At 47.5% G+C, this 17,866-nt stretch overlaps 1 protein-coding gene across 1 annotated transcript in view; it reads right to left on the minus strand.

The window, feature by feature from the left end:
* The window catches only part of TMEM184B (transmembrane protein 184B), a 95,297-nt gene that overhangs the window by 41,787 nt on the left and 35,644 nt on the right, over nt 1–17,866 (minus strand). The window lies entirely within an intron of this gene.

A 17,866-nucleotide genomic window follows, 5' to 3' on the forward strand; every position in this document is an offset into this window, starting at 1 on the left:
GTCGAGCCGTGAGGTGAGTAGGGACCGTCAGAGGCTCTGTCGTTTCCTCTCTTGCCTTCCCGCCTTGAAGCCCAACTTCTCAACTCCGTCCTCTCAGTTTCTTTCTTTGCAGAATCACCTTTTCTTTCCTTTTCTACGCTCGCCTCTCAAAGCCGACTGCCGCTTCTCTCACGGCAGAATCACCTCCGTCCTCTCAGTTTCTTTCTCTGCAGAATCACCTTTTCTTTCCTTCTCACCTCGAAGCCCCAGCACTCCTCGAAAGCCGACTGCAGTTTTGTACTTCTGCCAAATTGAAACTTTTCACGAGGTCTTCTTTCGCTCGCTTCCGAGCCACTCGCTCCTCCCCCTTTCCGAAGCTGACAAACTCCTCCCCTTAGCTCCACCTCCCTCTCCAGGCCACTTCCCCTCAGCAGACTGGGCGGGGCCTATCGTCCGGAGAGGGGAGGAAGAAGAAGCCCTCGGCACACCACCACTGTACAAACAATAAACATGCCTCTTACACCTCCCGACACACATGTAACGTCCATTTTACCGAGCAACCTAGCGAAAGATGCATTTAATGGGGGATCTGAGCTAATCCTATCTTTCGTAGCCTGCTTAGGGACATTTCCGTAACAATATATCTACATATATATATATATATATATATATATATATATATATATATATATATATATATATATATATATATATATATATATATATTTATATATTGTTACGGTTGTGGAAATTCACAGAACACCATTCAGGTTCCACAAAGATCAGTTATTTCGGTAAGTGTGTGTGCTCCAGGTTAGAATTCCCCACCGATGTATAATGGGCATTGTTCATGTGCCGGGCTGTGCATCTTTGAGGTAGTGTTATTCTTTTCTATCGTTATTTTAAAACAAACACATCATCACAAAAACGACAACCCACGGCCGCGTTTGACGGTGATTTCCAGCACGGCTGCGTTTGACAGTGATTTCCAACACGGCCGCGTTTGACGGTGATTTCCAACACGGCCGCAGTTGACGGTGATTTCCAACATGGCCACATTTGACGGCAAGAACGGATCAAAAAGGCCTTACCCTCTGAAGAAGCTGGCCAATCGGAAGTGAAAGGGGCAGATCGAGCCTGGGTGAAGGTTCAAAGGTGAAAAGGGGGAGGGCGCAGATTTCGGGTGGTGAAGCCCAGAACGACCCCTCCCCTTGGACATATAAAAAGCCGCGTTCGCTCGCCGTCGGGGAGAGCGCTTGGAGAGAGCGCTTGAGGAGAGCGCTTGAGTTGAGCGCTGCAGTTGAGTTGGTGTGGGGAGCTCAGAGGCAGTGGAGAGCTGGTTGTTTCGAGTTCGTGCTGTGCTGGAGTTCGTGGCTTGCGGTTGGCGGTGGGAGTGGAGAGACGCCCCGTTGAGAGCTGGAGAGTTCGGAGTTTGGGCAGTTGGTTCGCTGGGGGTTCGCCGGCGCGACCAGGAGGCCCGAGTCGAGACCCATTCACTCCTCCAGCGCATCGGCGGCTAAGCCAGGCCGCAGTGGAGGCCGATCGACCAAGGGAGCAAGTCGGAGCTCGGGGGTCCGGGCAAAGACACCTAGGGTCGCCAAACCAGGACCCAGCGAGTCACCACGTGGGTGGCCAGGTAGCCCGTCCGGTCTCTCGGAGCCCCTTCGGTCATCCCGGCTGCGAGTAATTATAAAGGCTCACGAGCCCGTTTCTTTCTTTCTGGGGTTTTGGATGAAAGTCTGTGGCGCCTTATCTACCTAAGTAGAACTGATTAAGTGCATGACTGTGTACATGATAAGAGGCATCGGCTGTAGGTTTTTGCTGGTGTCTTGTCCCCATCCCCCCATTCATTGCATATGTGCATTTAAAATAAATACCCCTATTGTTTGAATGTTAACCTGCTCGTTGTGTCACTTTCTGCCATTGACTGCCATGATGCGTTCGGAATATTAGCTGGCTGATTATCAAGCCGATAAAACGTACATCTCGTCTGATGGGACTTGGCCATATACAACCGCTCGGCAATCGCATACGGAACGAGCTGCTTAAGCGGCTCGTTTCGTGCAGGCCCTGTCGAGGTATAAATTCCCGGTATCTCTGTCTGCGCGAATAATTAGGTACATCGACAATTCGGCGATCGACCCAGTAGCGCGTGGACAGAGGGATTGGCTGGTTTATGGTGTGTTAAAACACCCATAGTTGGGTTTCGGTGTTGATCCGGAAGCTACGACTAGATTGCTCGCTCGGTGGGCGCGCGTGCCTGCAATTGGGCTAAGGCGGTCGTCCACACGCCGGATGGGTGGAAATCTACAACAATATATACATATATATACATATATATATATGTATATAAATACATTTCCACATATAGATATTTACACGACTGGTTAAAAGTTTGAGAACACCCCCATTTTTAAGTTTTTACTGAAATTTAAGCAGTTCAATTCCAGGAAATAACCTGAAATGTAACAAAGCGAAGCGGTAAACTGCCAGAGGATAAAAAGAAAAGTTTAGGTTTCCAAAAACTGAAATATAATGTAAATTTCAGAGTTGGTAAAAAGGGCCCTTTCAGGGAGCAAGTAATGGGTTAGCAAAACTGCAGCTGTTCTGCAGCAATGGAAGTAAATGAAGCTTTGAAAATTGATGCAAACAACTGCGACAGGTGTCCCAACTTTTGTTGATTAGTCACAAACCCTCTGAATAAAAGCAGTGTTGGAAGAGACTGTGTTGCGACACCCTCTGAAGCATTATTTAGACAATATTGCGCTGCAGGAAAGTAGTATATTGCAATCATAATGGCGAGAAAAAGACAATTAACAACGGAAGACAGACAGACCATGACAACCCTTAAAAGTGGAGGTCTTTCCTTCAGAGAAATTGCAAAGAGTGTCAAGGTGTCAGTGAATACAGTTTCCTACACCATCAAAAGGCACTTGGCAACTGGAGGAAACACTGACAGGAAGAGGTCTGGCAGACCTAAAGCTACAACACAATCAGAAGACAAGTTTCTGAGAGTCAACAGCTTGCGTGATAGGCGGCTCACAGTACAGCAGCTTCAAGCACAGCTTAACACTGGTCAAAGTAAGGAAGGCTCAGTTTCAGCTGTGAAGATAAAACTTCGAGCTGCAGGTGTGACAGGTCGAGTGGCAGAAAGAAGGCCATTGCTAAGATGGAAAAATAGGAAAAAGAGGCTTGCCTGGGCCATGAAGCACGACCCGTGGACTAGTGAAAACTGGAAGAACGTCTTACGGACCGATAAATCAAAATTTGAAATCTTCGGTTCATCACGCAGGGTTTTTGTATGCCGTCGAGTAGGCAAAATGATGGTTCCTCAGTGTGTGACACCAACTGTCAAACATGGAGGAGGAAGCATGATGATCTGGGGCTCTTTTGCTGGATCCAGAATCGGCGAATTGCACAGAGTGACTGGCACCCCAAAGCAAAAGGGCGACCACACCATTTTGCAGCACCATGCATTACCCTCTGGTCTACGCAGAGTTGGTCAGGGGTTCATCCTCCAGCAAGATAACGACCTAAAACACACCTCCAGTCTATGTCAGAACTACCTGAGAAGAAAATAACAAGACGTTAGGCTTCAAATCACGGAATGGCCAGCACAGTCTCCAGACTTAAACTCCATTGAGCTGGTTTGGAATTAACTGGACAGAAGGGTGAAAGCAAAGCAACCTAAGAGTGCAACACATTTGTGGGAACTTCTGCAACAGTGTTGGGAAGAACTTTCCGAACAATATTTGATTTCCATTGGAGAAAGAATGCCACGAGTATGTTCGGCTGTTATATCTGCAAAAGGTGGCTACTTTGATGAGTCAAAAATTTAGATTAAATTGTGTTCAACAAAACAATTCCATGATTTCTTTTTTATCTGAAATTGTTTCTTTGTTCTATGCTATAATTTCAGAGTACATTGGGACATTAAACTGCTTAAATGTTAGTAAAAACTAGAAAAATGGGGGTGTTCTAAAACTTACGACAGGTAGTGTACGTACATAGCGTAAAAGTGTACGTAAAGCATGTATACGTAAATGCACACATATATATATATATATATATATATATATATATATATATATATATATATATATAAATATATATATATATATATATAAATATATATATATATATATAAATATATATAAATATATATATATACATATAAATATATATAAATATATATAAATATAAATATATATAAATATAAATATATATAAATATAAATATATAAATATATAAATATATGTATATATATACACATATATATATATATATATATATATATATATATATATATATATATATATATATATATATATATATATATATATATATATATATATATATATATATATATATATATATATATATATATATATATATATGTAAGGCCCGGCGAGGAGGAGTGTGGCAAGCGACATTTTTTAATGATATGATGACGATAGGCTCGGATGATAGGGTAAGGGTTAAAATAGTGCTATATGGCATTAACTCCAAAATGGCCGATGTGTCGCTTATATCACTCCTCCTCGCGGCACTATATATATATATATATATATATATATATATATATATATATATATATATATATATATATATATATATATATATATATATATATATATATATATATATATATATATATATATATCTATATGTATCTATATCTATATGTATGTATGTATATATTGTTACGAATTTGGAATTCAATTGCACACAACATACAGGTTCCCTTAGTCAGCTATGTCGATAAGTGCATGTTCCCTGGATAGCTCACCTTCCATTGTTTAAATGTTTTGAAATTGATTAGATGCGCTGCGGATCGATTTAATAGTTAGGGAGCGAACAATGGAGACGTCCCTCACCCTCTTCTGCGAAGAGGAAGAAGAACCCTGCGGTGACTTCAACAACTCCCTCGCACCCGTGGTTGAGTGGGGGGGTGGACCACAAGGGCATGAGTTACGCCAGATGCGGGGGAGGGGGTGCAAAGGATAAAGAGGACATCTTTTCTTTGTTCGCGTGGGAGTCCCGTGGTAGGGCTGAGTTCGTGGGCTGAGTTCATGGGAGTCCCGTGGTAGGGCTGAGTTCGTGGGCTGAGTTCATGGGAGTCCCGTGGCAGAGTTCGTGAAGAGTCCCGTTCTGAGTCCCGTGTGCAGGGTTCGTGTGCTGAGTCCCGTGGGAGGAGTAAGCTTTTTGCTTGGGAGAGAGCAGTCGTTCAGCAGGCCATCGGTCCTGCTTGGCTTGCTTGGCTTGAGGCCTTCGGAAGCTTTTTGTTTTGGCTGGCTCAGTGAGCTTCGGCTGCTGCTTTTGTTTTGGAAGGAATTTGAGCCAGTTGTTCGGCTCGAGCTGCGAGTGGAGGCTTCTTCCTCTTCTTCCTCTCCTTCCTGGTTCGCGGAGCTTTTTGTTCTCCATTTTGTTTCCCGGATTGGTGCGACGCATCGGCCTCTTCTTGGAGTTGGATCCTCGGGGAAGCGACGATCGACAGGAAGGATCGGCGCCTCGTCTCACCGGCACATGTTGAGAAGCGCAGGAGGATTCGCGGGAGCTCGGGAAGGATCGCGGCGATTGGATCCAGCTCGCTCTCGCTGGAGCCCGGGTCTGGACAAGTTGAAGACCACACGAGGTGGAAAGGTTCGAGTCAAGCTCTGAGTTTCAGCTCACCTGTCCTCCGAGCTAGAGCTTGTGATTAAAGGCCTCAGCCACCGTTGTGTGTGTGTGTGTGTGTGTGTGTGTGTGTGTGTGTGTGTGTGTGTGTGTACGTGTGTACGTGTGTACGTGTGTACGTGTGTCCGTGGGCCCATCTTATAAGTAGGAACTGCTGTTCAGTGTAAATGACTGTACATAATAAGTAGACGGTTGTAGTTCTTTTATCGTGCTTTTGTTACCTGTATAATTGCATACGTGTTTTGCCTTATTTAATTGCATACGTGTTTCATTATAATAAATGTCCTTGTGTGAATGTAAACCTGCTCGTTGCGTCCATTCCCTCATTGACTGAACATTTCATGTGTTGGGAGTTAGAAAGCCGTTGGTTTGCCGTAATAGGGGGACATTTGGACCGACGGTTCTCGGCGATTACACCGTTCAGAATCGCGCACGGACAGGCTCGCCTCGGCGGTTTGTTCCGTCGAGGGTGGAATAACCCAGTAGTTGGATCACGTGGGTATTTAGGTAAATTTAAGATTGGCAATCGACCCTACCCCACGTGATCTGCCGATTGGCGTATTTCGGTTCTTGTACAAGGACCCGTCGCTTGGAGTTATCCGGGCGGCGATCTATATTCCGGGCGATCGGTCGGGCCGACTCGACTTGTGGCTCCGTTCAGAGCGGTCGGTTGGCGGCCGACCCCAGCCAGTAACAATATACATATACAGTATATATATATATATATATATATATATATATATATATATATATATATATATATATATATATATATATATATATATATATATATATATATATATATATAGTGTTACGGCTGTGGAAATTCGCATTACACCATGAAGGACCAGTAGGTGAGATATCTCTAAGTACATGTGCAGTTAGCCCCAAACCTGTTGTATAGAGGGAATTTATGTGATTCATTCGGGCTGCGACGCTTTGAGATAGCCGTTTTTCTGTTCTATCTTTATTTTGAACCAACCACGTCTCAACCGCCATCACACAACAACCACCACGCCAGCCATCGTCACCAACTGCAACCACGCTCCAACCCTCAGACAACAACAACAACACCAACAGCCACGACCTTTACCTTCACAACTCAATCTCACATCATCGCATCACCGCCATTCCCAAACGGCACCATAACCATCAAACCACCACCGAAAACCCTCCACCACCTTCACCTCTCTCCTTCTACGGCCATTCCCGCACCACCTGTGAACACTGAGCGTCGGGCTGTCTTGGGCCCGTTCAGCGATATGCACCGAGCCGTGAGCGCAAATAGCGGCCTTTCCGAGGAAAATTCGGATCAGGAATGCTACACGCCCACTTTTGCTCCGTCCAATTAGCAAGCACGGAGCGGCTTGGCCCCATCTCCAGGCGCGTCTGGAGGAAATCGATATATGCAAATTCTAGGATCAGGGGAGATTCACGCCCCCTTTCCTCCGACCAATTGGCGAGCGTAGCTCCGCCCCCGAGGTCATCCTGATCCGGATATTTGCATATTAGCTGCTCCTGTCAGCCTATAAAACGGCGAGCGCAAGGCGAATCAGGCAAAAAGAGTGAGTCGAGTCATCGGTGTGGCAGGGAGTCGAGTCGGGTGGCGAAGTCATCGGTGTGTCATCGAGTTGGGTTCTGGAGTCGGCTGAGAAGAGTTGCGGGAAGAGGCAAGGAGCTCGGGTCCGAGGCGAGAAGGATGGCGGTCGGCGACAAGGTCGCGGTGTGGGATCGCTCGTCGCGGGAGCCAAGCCAGCCAGCCATTCTCCCTCCCCCAGGGCATCAACAATTCCCCCTTTCCCCCGCGCTGAGATAGTGCAACAAGGGGGCCCCGTTCCCACCCCACTCCAAACGTCGTGCCAACGAAACCCGCCAAGGAGCACGGAGTCGGGGCACAGCCACGCAGCCACATCTGCGCTCGTCCGCCAACGCGTCACGATGACGCGGGTAGGACCCCCCCCCCCCCCCGGTTTCGCGGGCCTGGCCGCTCCTTCAGGTCACGCACACATATTGGCCTACAGGCCCGTCTGCCCACTTGTCTATGAGGGTGGCTTCTTTCCTTTGCTTTTGAGTAAATGTGTGTTGGCGCCGTCTGTAAAGTAGAACTGTATAAGTGTTGCCGTGTGTGCGCGTAGTCGGTAGTAACTCTGCGTCGTCGTTACTTTTGTTTTAATTGCTATATTTGCATTTTTGATTGTGTATGACTGTATATATGTGCTTTCCGTGTGCCGGGAAATAAATGCGCTTTGTGTGAACTGTTTTCCCGTTTCGCTTCGTCTTTTCTTCATTGACCCTCCATCCTGCTTCACGTAAAGGGTTCGTAGTGGGCTTAATACACCCGGTAATTAATCAGAACCGTCGAGGCCGACGATAACACCGCTCGGTTATCACTGTAGCATGGAACGGACCGCTTAAGCGGTTCGTGTCCGGTGTCGGCCTGTGGAGTGGTACGATCGCCTGGTCAACCATCCGCGCAGGTACTTAGGTAGATCGAATTTGGCGAGCAACCCTATCCTGCGCGGGTGGGCAATTGGCACGGTCGTGGTGGGATTAAACCCCCACCCGTGACTAGCTCCCGGCGTTGTTCCGAAAGGGTCACGACTGAATTGTCCGTCCGGTGGGCGACGCGGTCGCGATTCGAGTGACGCGGCCGTTCGCACGCCGGCGGGTGCGAATTCGCAACAATATGTATACAGGGTAGCCCAAAAGTTACTTTACCCCTGATAAATTTCTCGCACTTCACTCCGTCCCTTCCCCTCTGCCCTCGCCCCTCACCCGCTATGGTATGCGGAAACACTGACTCAGAAGAATGATGGAGCACATACAGCTACAATGACAAATTAATTATTGCAAGTACTGTGCAATAAAACCTGTGTATTAAAAGAGTTCAAGAACAATGCTTCACTGGGAAGGGGTAAAGTGACTTTCAGGCCACCCTGTGTGTATATATATAAAGTAATCCCCCGTTTATCGTGGGGGTTACGTTCCAACCCCCCCCCCCCCCCGTGATAAGTGAAAAGCCACGATGAATGAATGCCTCCCCCCAAAAAAAATCGACTCGTCTGGTCTGGTCGGCTTGGCAGTGATCGGGTTTGAGGTGCCGGAGATCGACTTGTCTGGTCTGGTCGGTTTGGCAGTGCTCGTCCAACTGCGGCAAACCTTTTTCCTTCCCGAAGCATATCTAGCCCCTTAACCTTCTCCTGGAGAGTCAGGACCTTCCTCTTGCGCTTTGGTTCCTTGCCAGAAGCCTTAGCAGGTGCAGGGCGTTTGGGCGGCATCGTAGGGCTTGGAGAAAAAACGTAGAAAATATTCGAAGTTCACAAGCGAAACTTTGTCTCGTGTGTTATGTGACTGGTCGAGTGCCACGCGTTATAATTTATTGCTTAAATAATATATATTTTATATATTATTACCGCGATATACCGGGGGAATCTGTAGAAAAAATTAGTTACGTTCCAAGGGAAAACCCGCGATGAACCGGGGGCGCGATAGGTGAATCGCGATATAGCGGGGGATTACTGTATATACATACATACATATATATATATATATATATATATATATATATATATATATATATATATATATATATATATATATATATATATATATATATATATATATATATATATATATATATATATATATATATATATTGTTGCGGATTCGCGCCCGCCGGCGTGCGAACGGCCACGTAACTCGAATCGCGGCACGTCGCCCACCGGACGGAAAATCCCGTCGTGACCCTCTCGGACTAACGCCGGGAACTAGTCACGGGTGGGCCTTTCAGCCTCACCACGATCGTGCCAATCGGCCCCCCCGCGTGGGATAGGGTTGCTCGCCAAATTCGACCTACCTAAGTACCCACACGGAGGGTAGACCGGGCGATCGCACCTCGCCGCAGGTCGACTTCGGACACGGGCCACTTTAAGCGACCCGTTCCGTACTATCGGGATAACCGAGCGGTGTTATCGTCAACCTCGACGGTTCGATTAATTATTGGGCGTATTTAGCCCACGACCAACCCTTTACGTGAAGTAAGATGGAGATTCAATAACAGAAAAGACGAAGCGAAACGGGAAAAACAGTTCAACATAAAGCACATTTATTCCGCGGCAAACGGAAAGCACACATATACAATCACAACAATTATGCACCAAAAGCAAATGTAAAAGTAACACGACAATTCTGCACAAAAAGCAAATGCAACAAAAGAAACACAATGCAGATCTACTACCGACTACCGAGCACACGGCAACACTTATACAGTTTTACTTCACAGACGGCGCCGACAACACATATACTCCAAAGCAAAAGAAAAAGGGGCCACCCTCATCGACAAGGGGGCAGACGGGCCTGGGGCTGAGACCGCGTCGAGCCTACCTGTCTGGTGATGAGCCGCAAAATGGCGGCGGCGCCCCGACTCCGCGGGCCTCGCTGGCACTGCCTGGAATGGGGTGGGAACGGGGCCCCCTTCTCGCACTATCTCAGCGCGGAGGGAAACAGGGGGGGTTGTTGATGCTCGGGGGAAAGAGGATATCTGGCTGGCTTGGGTCCCGCGACGAGCGACTCCACTGCGACCTCGATCGCGCTCCCGGCCTCCCCTCTCCGCAGCTCCCCGACTCTGGCACGAGCGCAGACCTCCACAAAGCTTCTTGGCTTCTCCAGCCTCTCCGGACCCCGACAGACACTCTCTCGACTGATTTCGCCGCCGCCACAACTCTCCAACTCTTTCCTCTTATCAACTTTTACTCTTCCCAACTGCCCTGATTCGCTCCGCGCTCGGCGCTTTATAGTGCGACAGGAGAAATCATATGCAGATTTTTGGATCAGGAACGGCTCGGGGGCGGAGCCACGCTCCCCATTGGACAGAGGAAAAGTGGGCGTGAACCATTCTTGATCCGCGAATCTGCATATAGCGATTATACTCCGACGCGCCTGGAGGCGGGGCCAAATCGCCCCACGCTCGCTGATAGGACGGAACAGAAGTGGGCGTGAATCATTCTTGATCCGATTTCTCGAAAGGCTGGTGTTTTTGCACCCGCTGCTCAGTGCGCGCCCTGTACAAGTCCAGGATCGGTGCCCACAAGCGGCGCGGGAATGGCGGTGATGCGATGGTTGCGAGAGCGAGATGTGACGGTAAAGGTCGTGTCTGTTGGCGTTGTTATTGTTGTGAAGCGGCGTTGCGGTTGGTGGTTGTTGTGTGACGGCTGTTGAGACATGGTTGGTGATGGTTGTGGTGGTAGTAATGGCGGTTGGTCCAAAATAAAGATAGTAAAAGAAAAACGGCTATCGAAAAGGGTCGCAGCCCGAATGAATAACATTTATTCCCTCTAAACAACGGGTTTGGGCTAACTACACATATACTTACAGAGATATCTCACCTACGGGACCTGAATGGTGGTTTGCGAATTTCGTCAACCACAACACTACCCCCTCCCCTTTTTACAGACTCGTCCCGAGTCATCAAATTTTCGTGTGCCATCATGTGTAGTTCTCCCCTAGTACGTTTTACCTACGGATCCCTGAGTGGGACATTCATGGTATTCGTGTCCCCAAAATAAATAACCTGAGGGCTGAGTAACTACCTAAACAAACCCACTCACACGGACGACTTAAATAAAATTGCCGGCGCTAAGACAGACATGCCGGGGGCGCACTCATATGTACAGTTCATCTTAACCTTAACTTACAAATTTTACACTAAACCATGGCCCAGGATCAATGGTCTCTGCAAAAAGAAAGCAGTTAGCAGGGAGCCAGGCTGCTCGCATGCAGTCTCTGGCTCAAACAATGCAGGTGACAGGGAACGTGGCCGGCTGCTCACACGCAGTCCAAGGCCTTCCCTTTTGAACTGAACGCAGTGAACTACAACGGTGCATGGGCTGCACAAACGCAGTCTCCGTGCCAGCTCAAGTGGCACACGCAATGACCACAACGAATGGATGGATGAATGGATGGACGCAAACACGGTGCACGGGCCGCCACTGCAGGCCCGTGTTGTAGCTGCCAACAGGGCAGTTCTCGCAGCTTGCAAACTGTTGCTTTCTGATCCTGGCGCACATGGCAATGAACAGGGGGGGCAAAGCAAAAATTGAACGGGGCTGGTGAACAGGGGCAGTGGGCATGGCATGGCAAAGGTGATCAGGCAAACACAGCCTGCAGAACAAGGCCGCTGCAAGCAAACACAGCCGGCAGATGAACTGGCCGGCACAGGCCTTGCAGAAAACAGCTGCAGACGATCCAGCCGGTACAGGCCTTGCAGCACAGCAGCTGCAGACGATCCAGCCGGCACAGGCCTTGCAGCAAAACAACAGCTGCCGATGAAGCTGGCCAGTCTTTGCCGTTCAGTGGAGGTTGGTGGAGGGAGTGCGGTCGTGCTGGTCACTCGGAAGGCGGGCTCGGACCTACCCTACGGTCTCCCTCCCAACCTATCGCCTTTGCCTGTCACTGTCTATACCCACTCCCTTAATTTGTCAAACCCCAATTTAGCCCCAACTTATTTTTTTATTTTTACTTCCCCACTATAAATCGTCCCCTAACCCCCTGTACTGTCCTTGTTCGGCTAACCTATCCTGTCACCTAGCCTACTCCCAACCCCTACGTTCCCTTCCCGGAGAGGAACAAGGGAGAGCTAGCGTCCTGTGCCGAGGCCCAATCCAAGCCTCAGAATGGCCTCCCCAGAGTTCAGCGATCTAACCCAAAGTGGGTCCAGCAGCCCACAACGAGAGCGAGGGGATGGATGGTGCGGAGGGGTACACTTCCTAATCTACCCTAACCATTAACCTGTTAAACTACCCCGGGGCTTCCAACAAGCGCCTCTCGCTTAAACTATTGGTTCTATAAACCCAGATTCCCGTCGCCTGTGTTAGTGTCCTTACAATTTCGGGCCTCGCCCCCCAATTTTCTCTCCGTGCCCTCACACGGTCTCATGGCTGGGACACGTGGCTCCCTTTGGCAGGCACGACCCTCTGCCGATTCTCCGACGATGGCACCCCCGGGCACTACACTGCCTCCGAGCATACCAGCTCCCTAACACCGGGGAGTGCCCCCCATGGCACCTCCCCTGAAACGCACACGTGGCAGGCTGGCTTCCCGGGCCCCTTTCCGAGGGTCACCCGTGCCCACAACACTGCCCATGTGGCTAATGGCGCCCCGGGCCCCCGCACCAAGCAGACGCACCCGTGCCCACTACGCTATCCCGGCCACCCATGGGCCCTTGGCCTACTACGGCCGACTAGCCTGGTGCCCGGGGTACCCACTCAGCGATACTCACCTTTCGCAGCCACGCTCCCAGCCCGTCAACAGGGCTCCTACACCCCTCCAAACGGGTTTCGAGCCTACTTTCCCACCAACAACAAAACGACCTCCATTTTTCAATTTGACTAACCCAGCTAACTTACTTTATACTGACCCCGGGGTCCCTTGGGCGGGAGTCACTCCTCCCCCCAATCACTCATCGCACCATGCATTCCCCATTCGCTCCACTCACACAGACCCGCTGGCCTCACTCACTCAACATGTACTCACCTCACAACTCACCAACTCTTCAACATGCACACCGCTGAATTCTGCCATCCTTCTAACTACATCCCCTAACTAACTCGTGCTCCCACGTCGTCCCTTACACTAAAGCACGTTCCTTTTAACACTACGTAGCTAAGCTACGTCCCCGCTACACATCCACAAGTCTGTCACTGTCTCCAAATAATCCCATTAATCAATTTCCCAACCTAAATCTCATCTAAATCCCTCTACCTATTCCATTCCACGGACTCCATGAGGACTTACCCCTGCCCCATGAAGTCGGTCTAACTAAGCTAACTATAAACAGCACCCGCTGCTCGGTGCGCGTCCTGTACGAGTCCAGGATCGGTGCCCACAAGCGGCGCGGGAATGGCGGTGATGCGATGGTTGCGAGAGCGAGATGTGACGGTAAAGGTCGTGGCTGTTGGCGTTGTTGTTGTTGTGAAGCGGCGTTGCGGTTGGTGGTTGTTGTGTGATGGCTGTTGAGACATGGTTGGTGGTGGTTGTGGTGGTAGTAATGGCGGCTGGTCCAAAATAAAGATAGTAAAAGAAAAACGGCTATCTAAAAGGGTCGCAGCCCGAATGAATAACATTTATTCCCTCTAAACAACGGGTTTGGGCTAACTACACATATACTTACAGAGATATCTCACCTACGGGACCTGAATGGTGGTTTGCGAATTTCGTCAACCACAACAATATATATATATATATATATATATATATATATATATATATATATATATATATATATATATATATATATATATATATATATATATATATATATATATATATATATATATATATATATACACTGAACGCAAAAGAAACTTACCACTTGTTTGAAATGTAATAAAATTGTAACAGTTCAAAATAAAACAAACCAACAATTGCTAATTGAAACATTGACATTTTATTGAGGACATGTCAAGTTTTTGACCAAGATACACCATCTCATAAGTTTGTTCTACAGTACAGAACAGCACAGGGTGCAGTGTCAGTCCCCTTTCAATAGCGTGTGTGGCCACCATTGTTTTGGATAGAGGCAGTGCATCATCGGCGCATACTGCTTACCAGTCTTTGGATGGATTGCTGCTGGATTCTGTCCCACTCAGTCCTCAATGTCTGAAGCCATCTGACTTAGGACCATCTGCCTGTCCTGCCTTGCAGTGGTGACTCTTGGCCTCCCTGATCGAGGTCTGTCATCTGCAGAGTTGTGGAGGGTGTCTCTGTCCACCAGGGCCGATATCGTCTGGTGTGAACAGCCAAGGCGACGTGCCACCTCACGGTAGCTCAACCCGCCTTGCAGCATGCCCAAGGCACACTGCCGTTGATCCCTTGACAATCGTGGCATGTTGATTGAAATGCCCATTTTGCACTGGCCTTTTTAAAGCCAATATCAAGACATCACGTGCAGCTCATTAAAATAATCCCGTACCACTTGGCTAATCACTGACAGTCAAGACGGCTGTTCAATATCTGTGCTCTGAAGTGACCATCCATGACCGTTTTGTCTGACTGTGAGGACACTATTGTCCACAAATAAGTTCACACATTTACTCCACGCAGTGTTATTGTTGATATTTGAAGGTTTAAAAGGTGGTAAGTTTCTTTTGCGTTTCAGTATATATATATATATATATATATATATATATATATATATATATATATATATATATATATATATATATATATATATATATACATATTGAGATATATATATATATATATATATATATATATATATATATATATATATATATATATATATATATATATATATATATATATATATATATATACATATTGAGATATATATATATATATATATATATATATATATATATATATATATATATATATACATATTGAGATATATATATATATACATATTGAGATATATATATATATACATATTGAGATATATATATATATACATATTGAGATATATATATATATATATATATATATATATATATATATATATATATATATATATATATATATATATATATATATATATATATATATATATATATATATATAGTTACGGTTCTCGGAACCGCATGCATCCAACAGAAACTGATCCCAAGATAGTTATTCCATGAATATACGTGTAGATAGTCCCTTCCCTTTTGTCTCGCGGGACAACAGGGGTGTGCGTTGCGAGGATCTCATAGCTCGGTTTGCTTACATCATTCCTTCTTCATTTCATTTCTAACTTCATTCCTACTCTTCTTTACTGATTATTCCCAAGGTAAATCCGAGCCACACGCGCCTTTCGCTGTGAGATGGGTCCTCAGCAAAGGGCCAGCAGGCATTACACCCACACCCCTCCGTAGAAAACACAGCCTGCCAAATGCACTCACATTGGTAATTTCCACCCAATGGACAGGAAACACACCCAGCACGACGCCCACGCTGCACGGAATGTGTACTGAGGCCGATAATAGAAAGGCAACGCCACACCACGTTGCGCGGGATGCTAGTGTACAAGGCACAAGTGGCGCATTCCTTTAAATCCATTTCTGGACTAATTATATAGATCGGGTTTTGCCCCGCGCACATGATAGCAGAATCGGGCAAACACAAGTGCTGACCACATGCATAATAGCGGATCGGAACGGAAGATGTTGTACGGAACGTGCTCTCAAAGGCAGACCCGTGCGGCGCTCACGATACTTTGTTATCGTACAGAGCCGGGCACGAATGGGCACATCTTACAGCCTGTGCATGGGTTTGCCATAACATCTTACCTTCTCGCCTCCACAGCCAGCGAAGCTGCAATCTGGTGGAGGCATGTTGTACAGCTCGGGCCACGTTGGCGCACACGGAGCGGGCGCATTGGCCAGCGCTGGACTGGGGGACCCGAGCGGGCATGCGGGACCGACGCTGCCCTCGGCCGGTCATCAGGGCACGGCCCGGGAGTTCTTTCAAGGCAAGTCATGATGCGGAGTCCGGTGTGGGCGATTCATATCATGTCGTGAGGTCAGAGCAAGACATCTTTGCAGCGTGGGGTCACCTTGCTGGAAGTGTAATGTTGCTGCTTCCAGCCATCGCGACCGTGCCGCATAGGGGGTCGGGGCCAATCAGAGCGCCCGATTCGCGTTACGTCACCGACTTTCGGTGTGCCCCCCCCCGCCCCACGGGGCCTACAAAGGTCTGAGCGGATCCTTCTTTCTCTCTCTCCGACTTGCCTCACCTCCCGCTCAAGCTGGACTTCGACTCCGCCTTCCGTCGTCATCACCCCGACTCTGCCTTCTGTTATCATCGCAGGACTCCTCCCTCTCTCTCTCTCTCTCTGAACTGTCTCACCTCCCGCTCAAGCTGGTCTTCGATTCCGCCTGCTGTCGTCATCACCTCGACTCCGCCTTCTGTCATCATCGTGGGCTCTTCCTCCTCTTCTTCGCCCACACGACTCTAACTCCACCCTCCCAACTCAAGCCCCTCCTTCACGCCCACGTTCTCAACGCGAGCTGCACGAAGCGAGAGACGACGTGCCAGCTGTCAGGGGGTACCGTGCCATGGAGCATTCCCCCCAAACGTATTGTTGGCGCGTTCGGGTACTGCATATCAATTATACAAAGGTACCGAGAGACCGTAGCCTCAACTCCTCTCCTGTCTTGCTTCCATTCCTCTTCATCGGGTTTTCTGTGTCTGTGTGTGTGTGCATGTGCGTGTGTCGTGGCACCTGTCCATACAAGTAAGCCTGCAGAAGATTATTATTATTATTTTCGGGTTAGGTCTGCTTTGCGTCCACTTTCACAAGTTGCTTGTTTATTGTCGCACCACACCTCTCTTCCCTATCTCTGTACAACACACCCCAATAAATTTATTCATCGTACCACATACCTTTCCTCGCCCATTGTTAATAAATTATTCTTAGGAATGTTCCCAGCTCGTTTTTGTCTTTTCCTTCATTGGTCCAGCATGGTCCGAATCCGAGCTTAGCCGGGAATTTATTCACAACAATCCGTTCCTTTTAGCCGGTACATCCTTGGCAGTGTCGCTCGGCTACATCTGGTCCGGTAGAGTGATCCGATTCAGACGAGGAGTAACGAGGGCGTGTTCCCCAGTAATTAAATCACATGGTTATTTTTAGGTAACCGGATTAACTAGACGGAGGACCATAAGTCACGTGGTTGAGTTATTGGCGTCCACGGTCGGTTAAGCGACTCGCCGCGTCACGGAATTATCCATGTGCAACGGCCTACAATTCCGCGGAGTCTGGTGGGAGCCGAGATAGCTTCCCCCCCCCCCCCCCCCAAGCGGTCTTCTCAACCGAGGCCCAACAATATATATGTATGTACGTACGTACGTACGTATGTATATATATGTATATATATATATATATATATATATATATATATATATATATATATATATATATATATATATATATATATATATACAGTAATGTATGTATGTTTTTGTATATATGGTATTACAAATCATCTTCCTTTTTCTTATGATATAGAGTATGATATGCTGTGATCAATAAAATTTATTTGAAAAATGAAAGTGCATTTCCAAGAATGTGCCGCAGCACATTGCCCACCAAAGGTGGGCAGCCCAGAAGGTGGGAGTGTCCTCTAGTATATATAATTTTTGAACGCCCTATGTGGATAATGGACACTTCACCCAGGGTGACTTACTCAATGTACTCACTGCTCGGAAAGTC

Source organism: Eptatretus burgeri, chromosome 1 (assembly GCF_056783735.1).
Source record: "Eptatretus burgeri isolate ZD-2024b chromosome 1, Ebu_testis_v1, whole genome shotgun sequence".
Classification (NCBI taxonomy): Eukaryota; Metazoa; Chordata; class Myxini; order Myxiniformes; family Myxinidae; genus Eptatretus; species Eptatretus burgeri.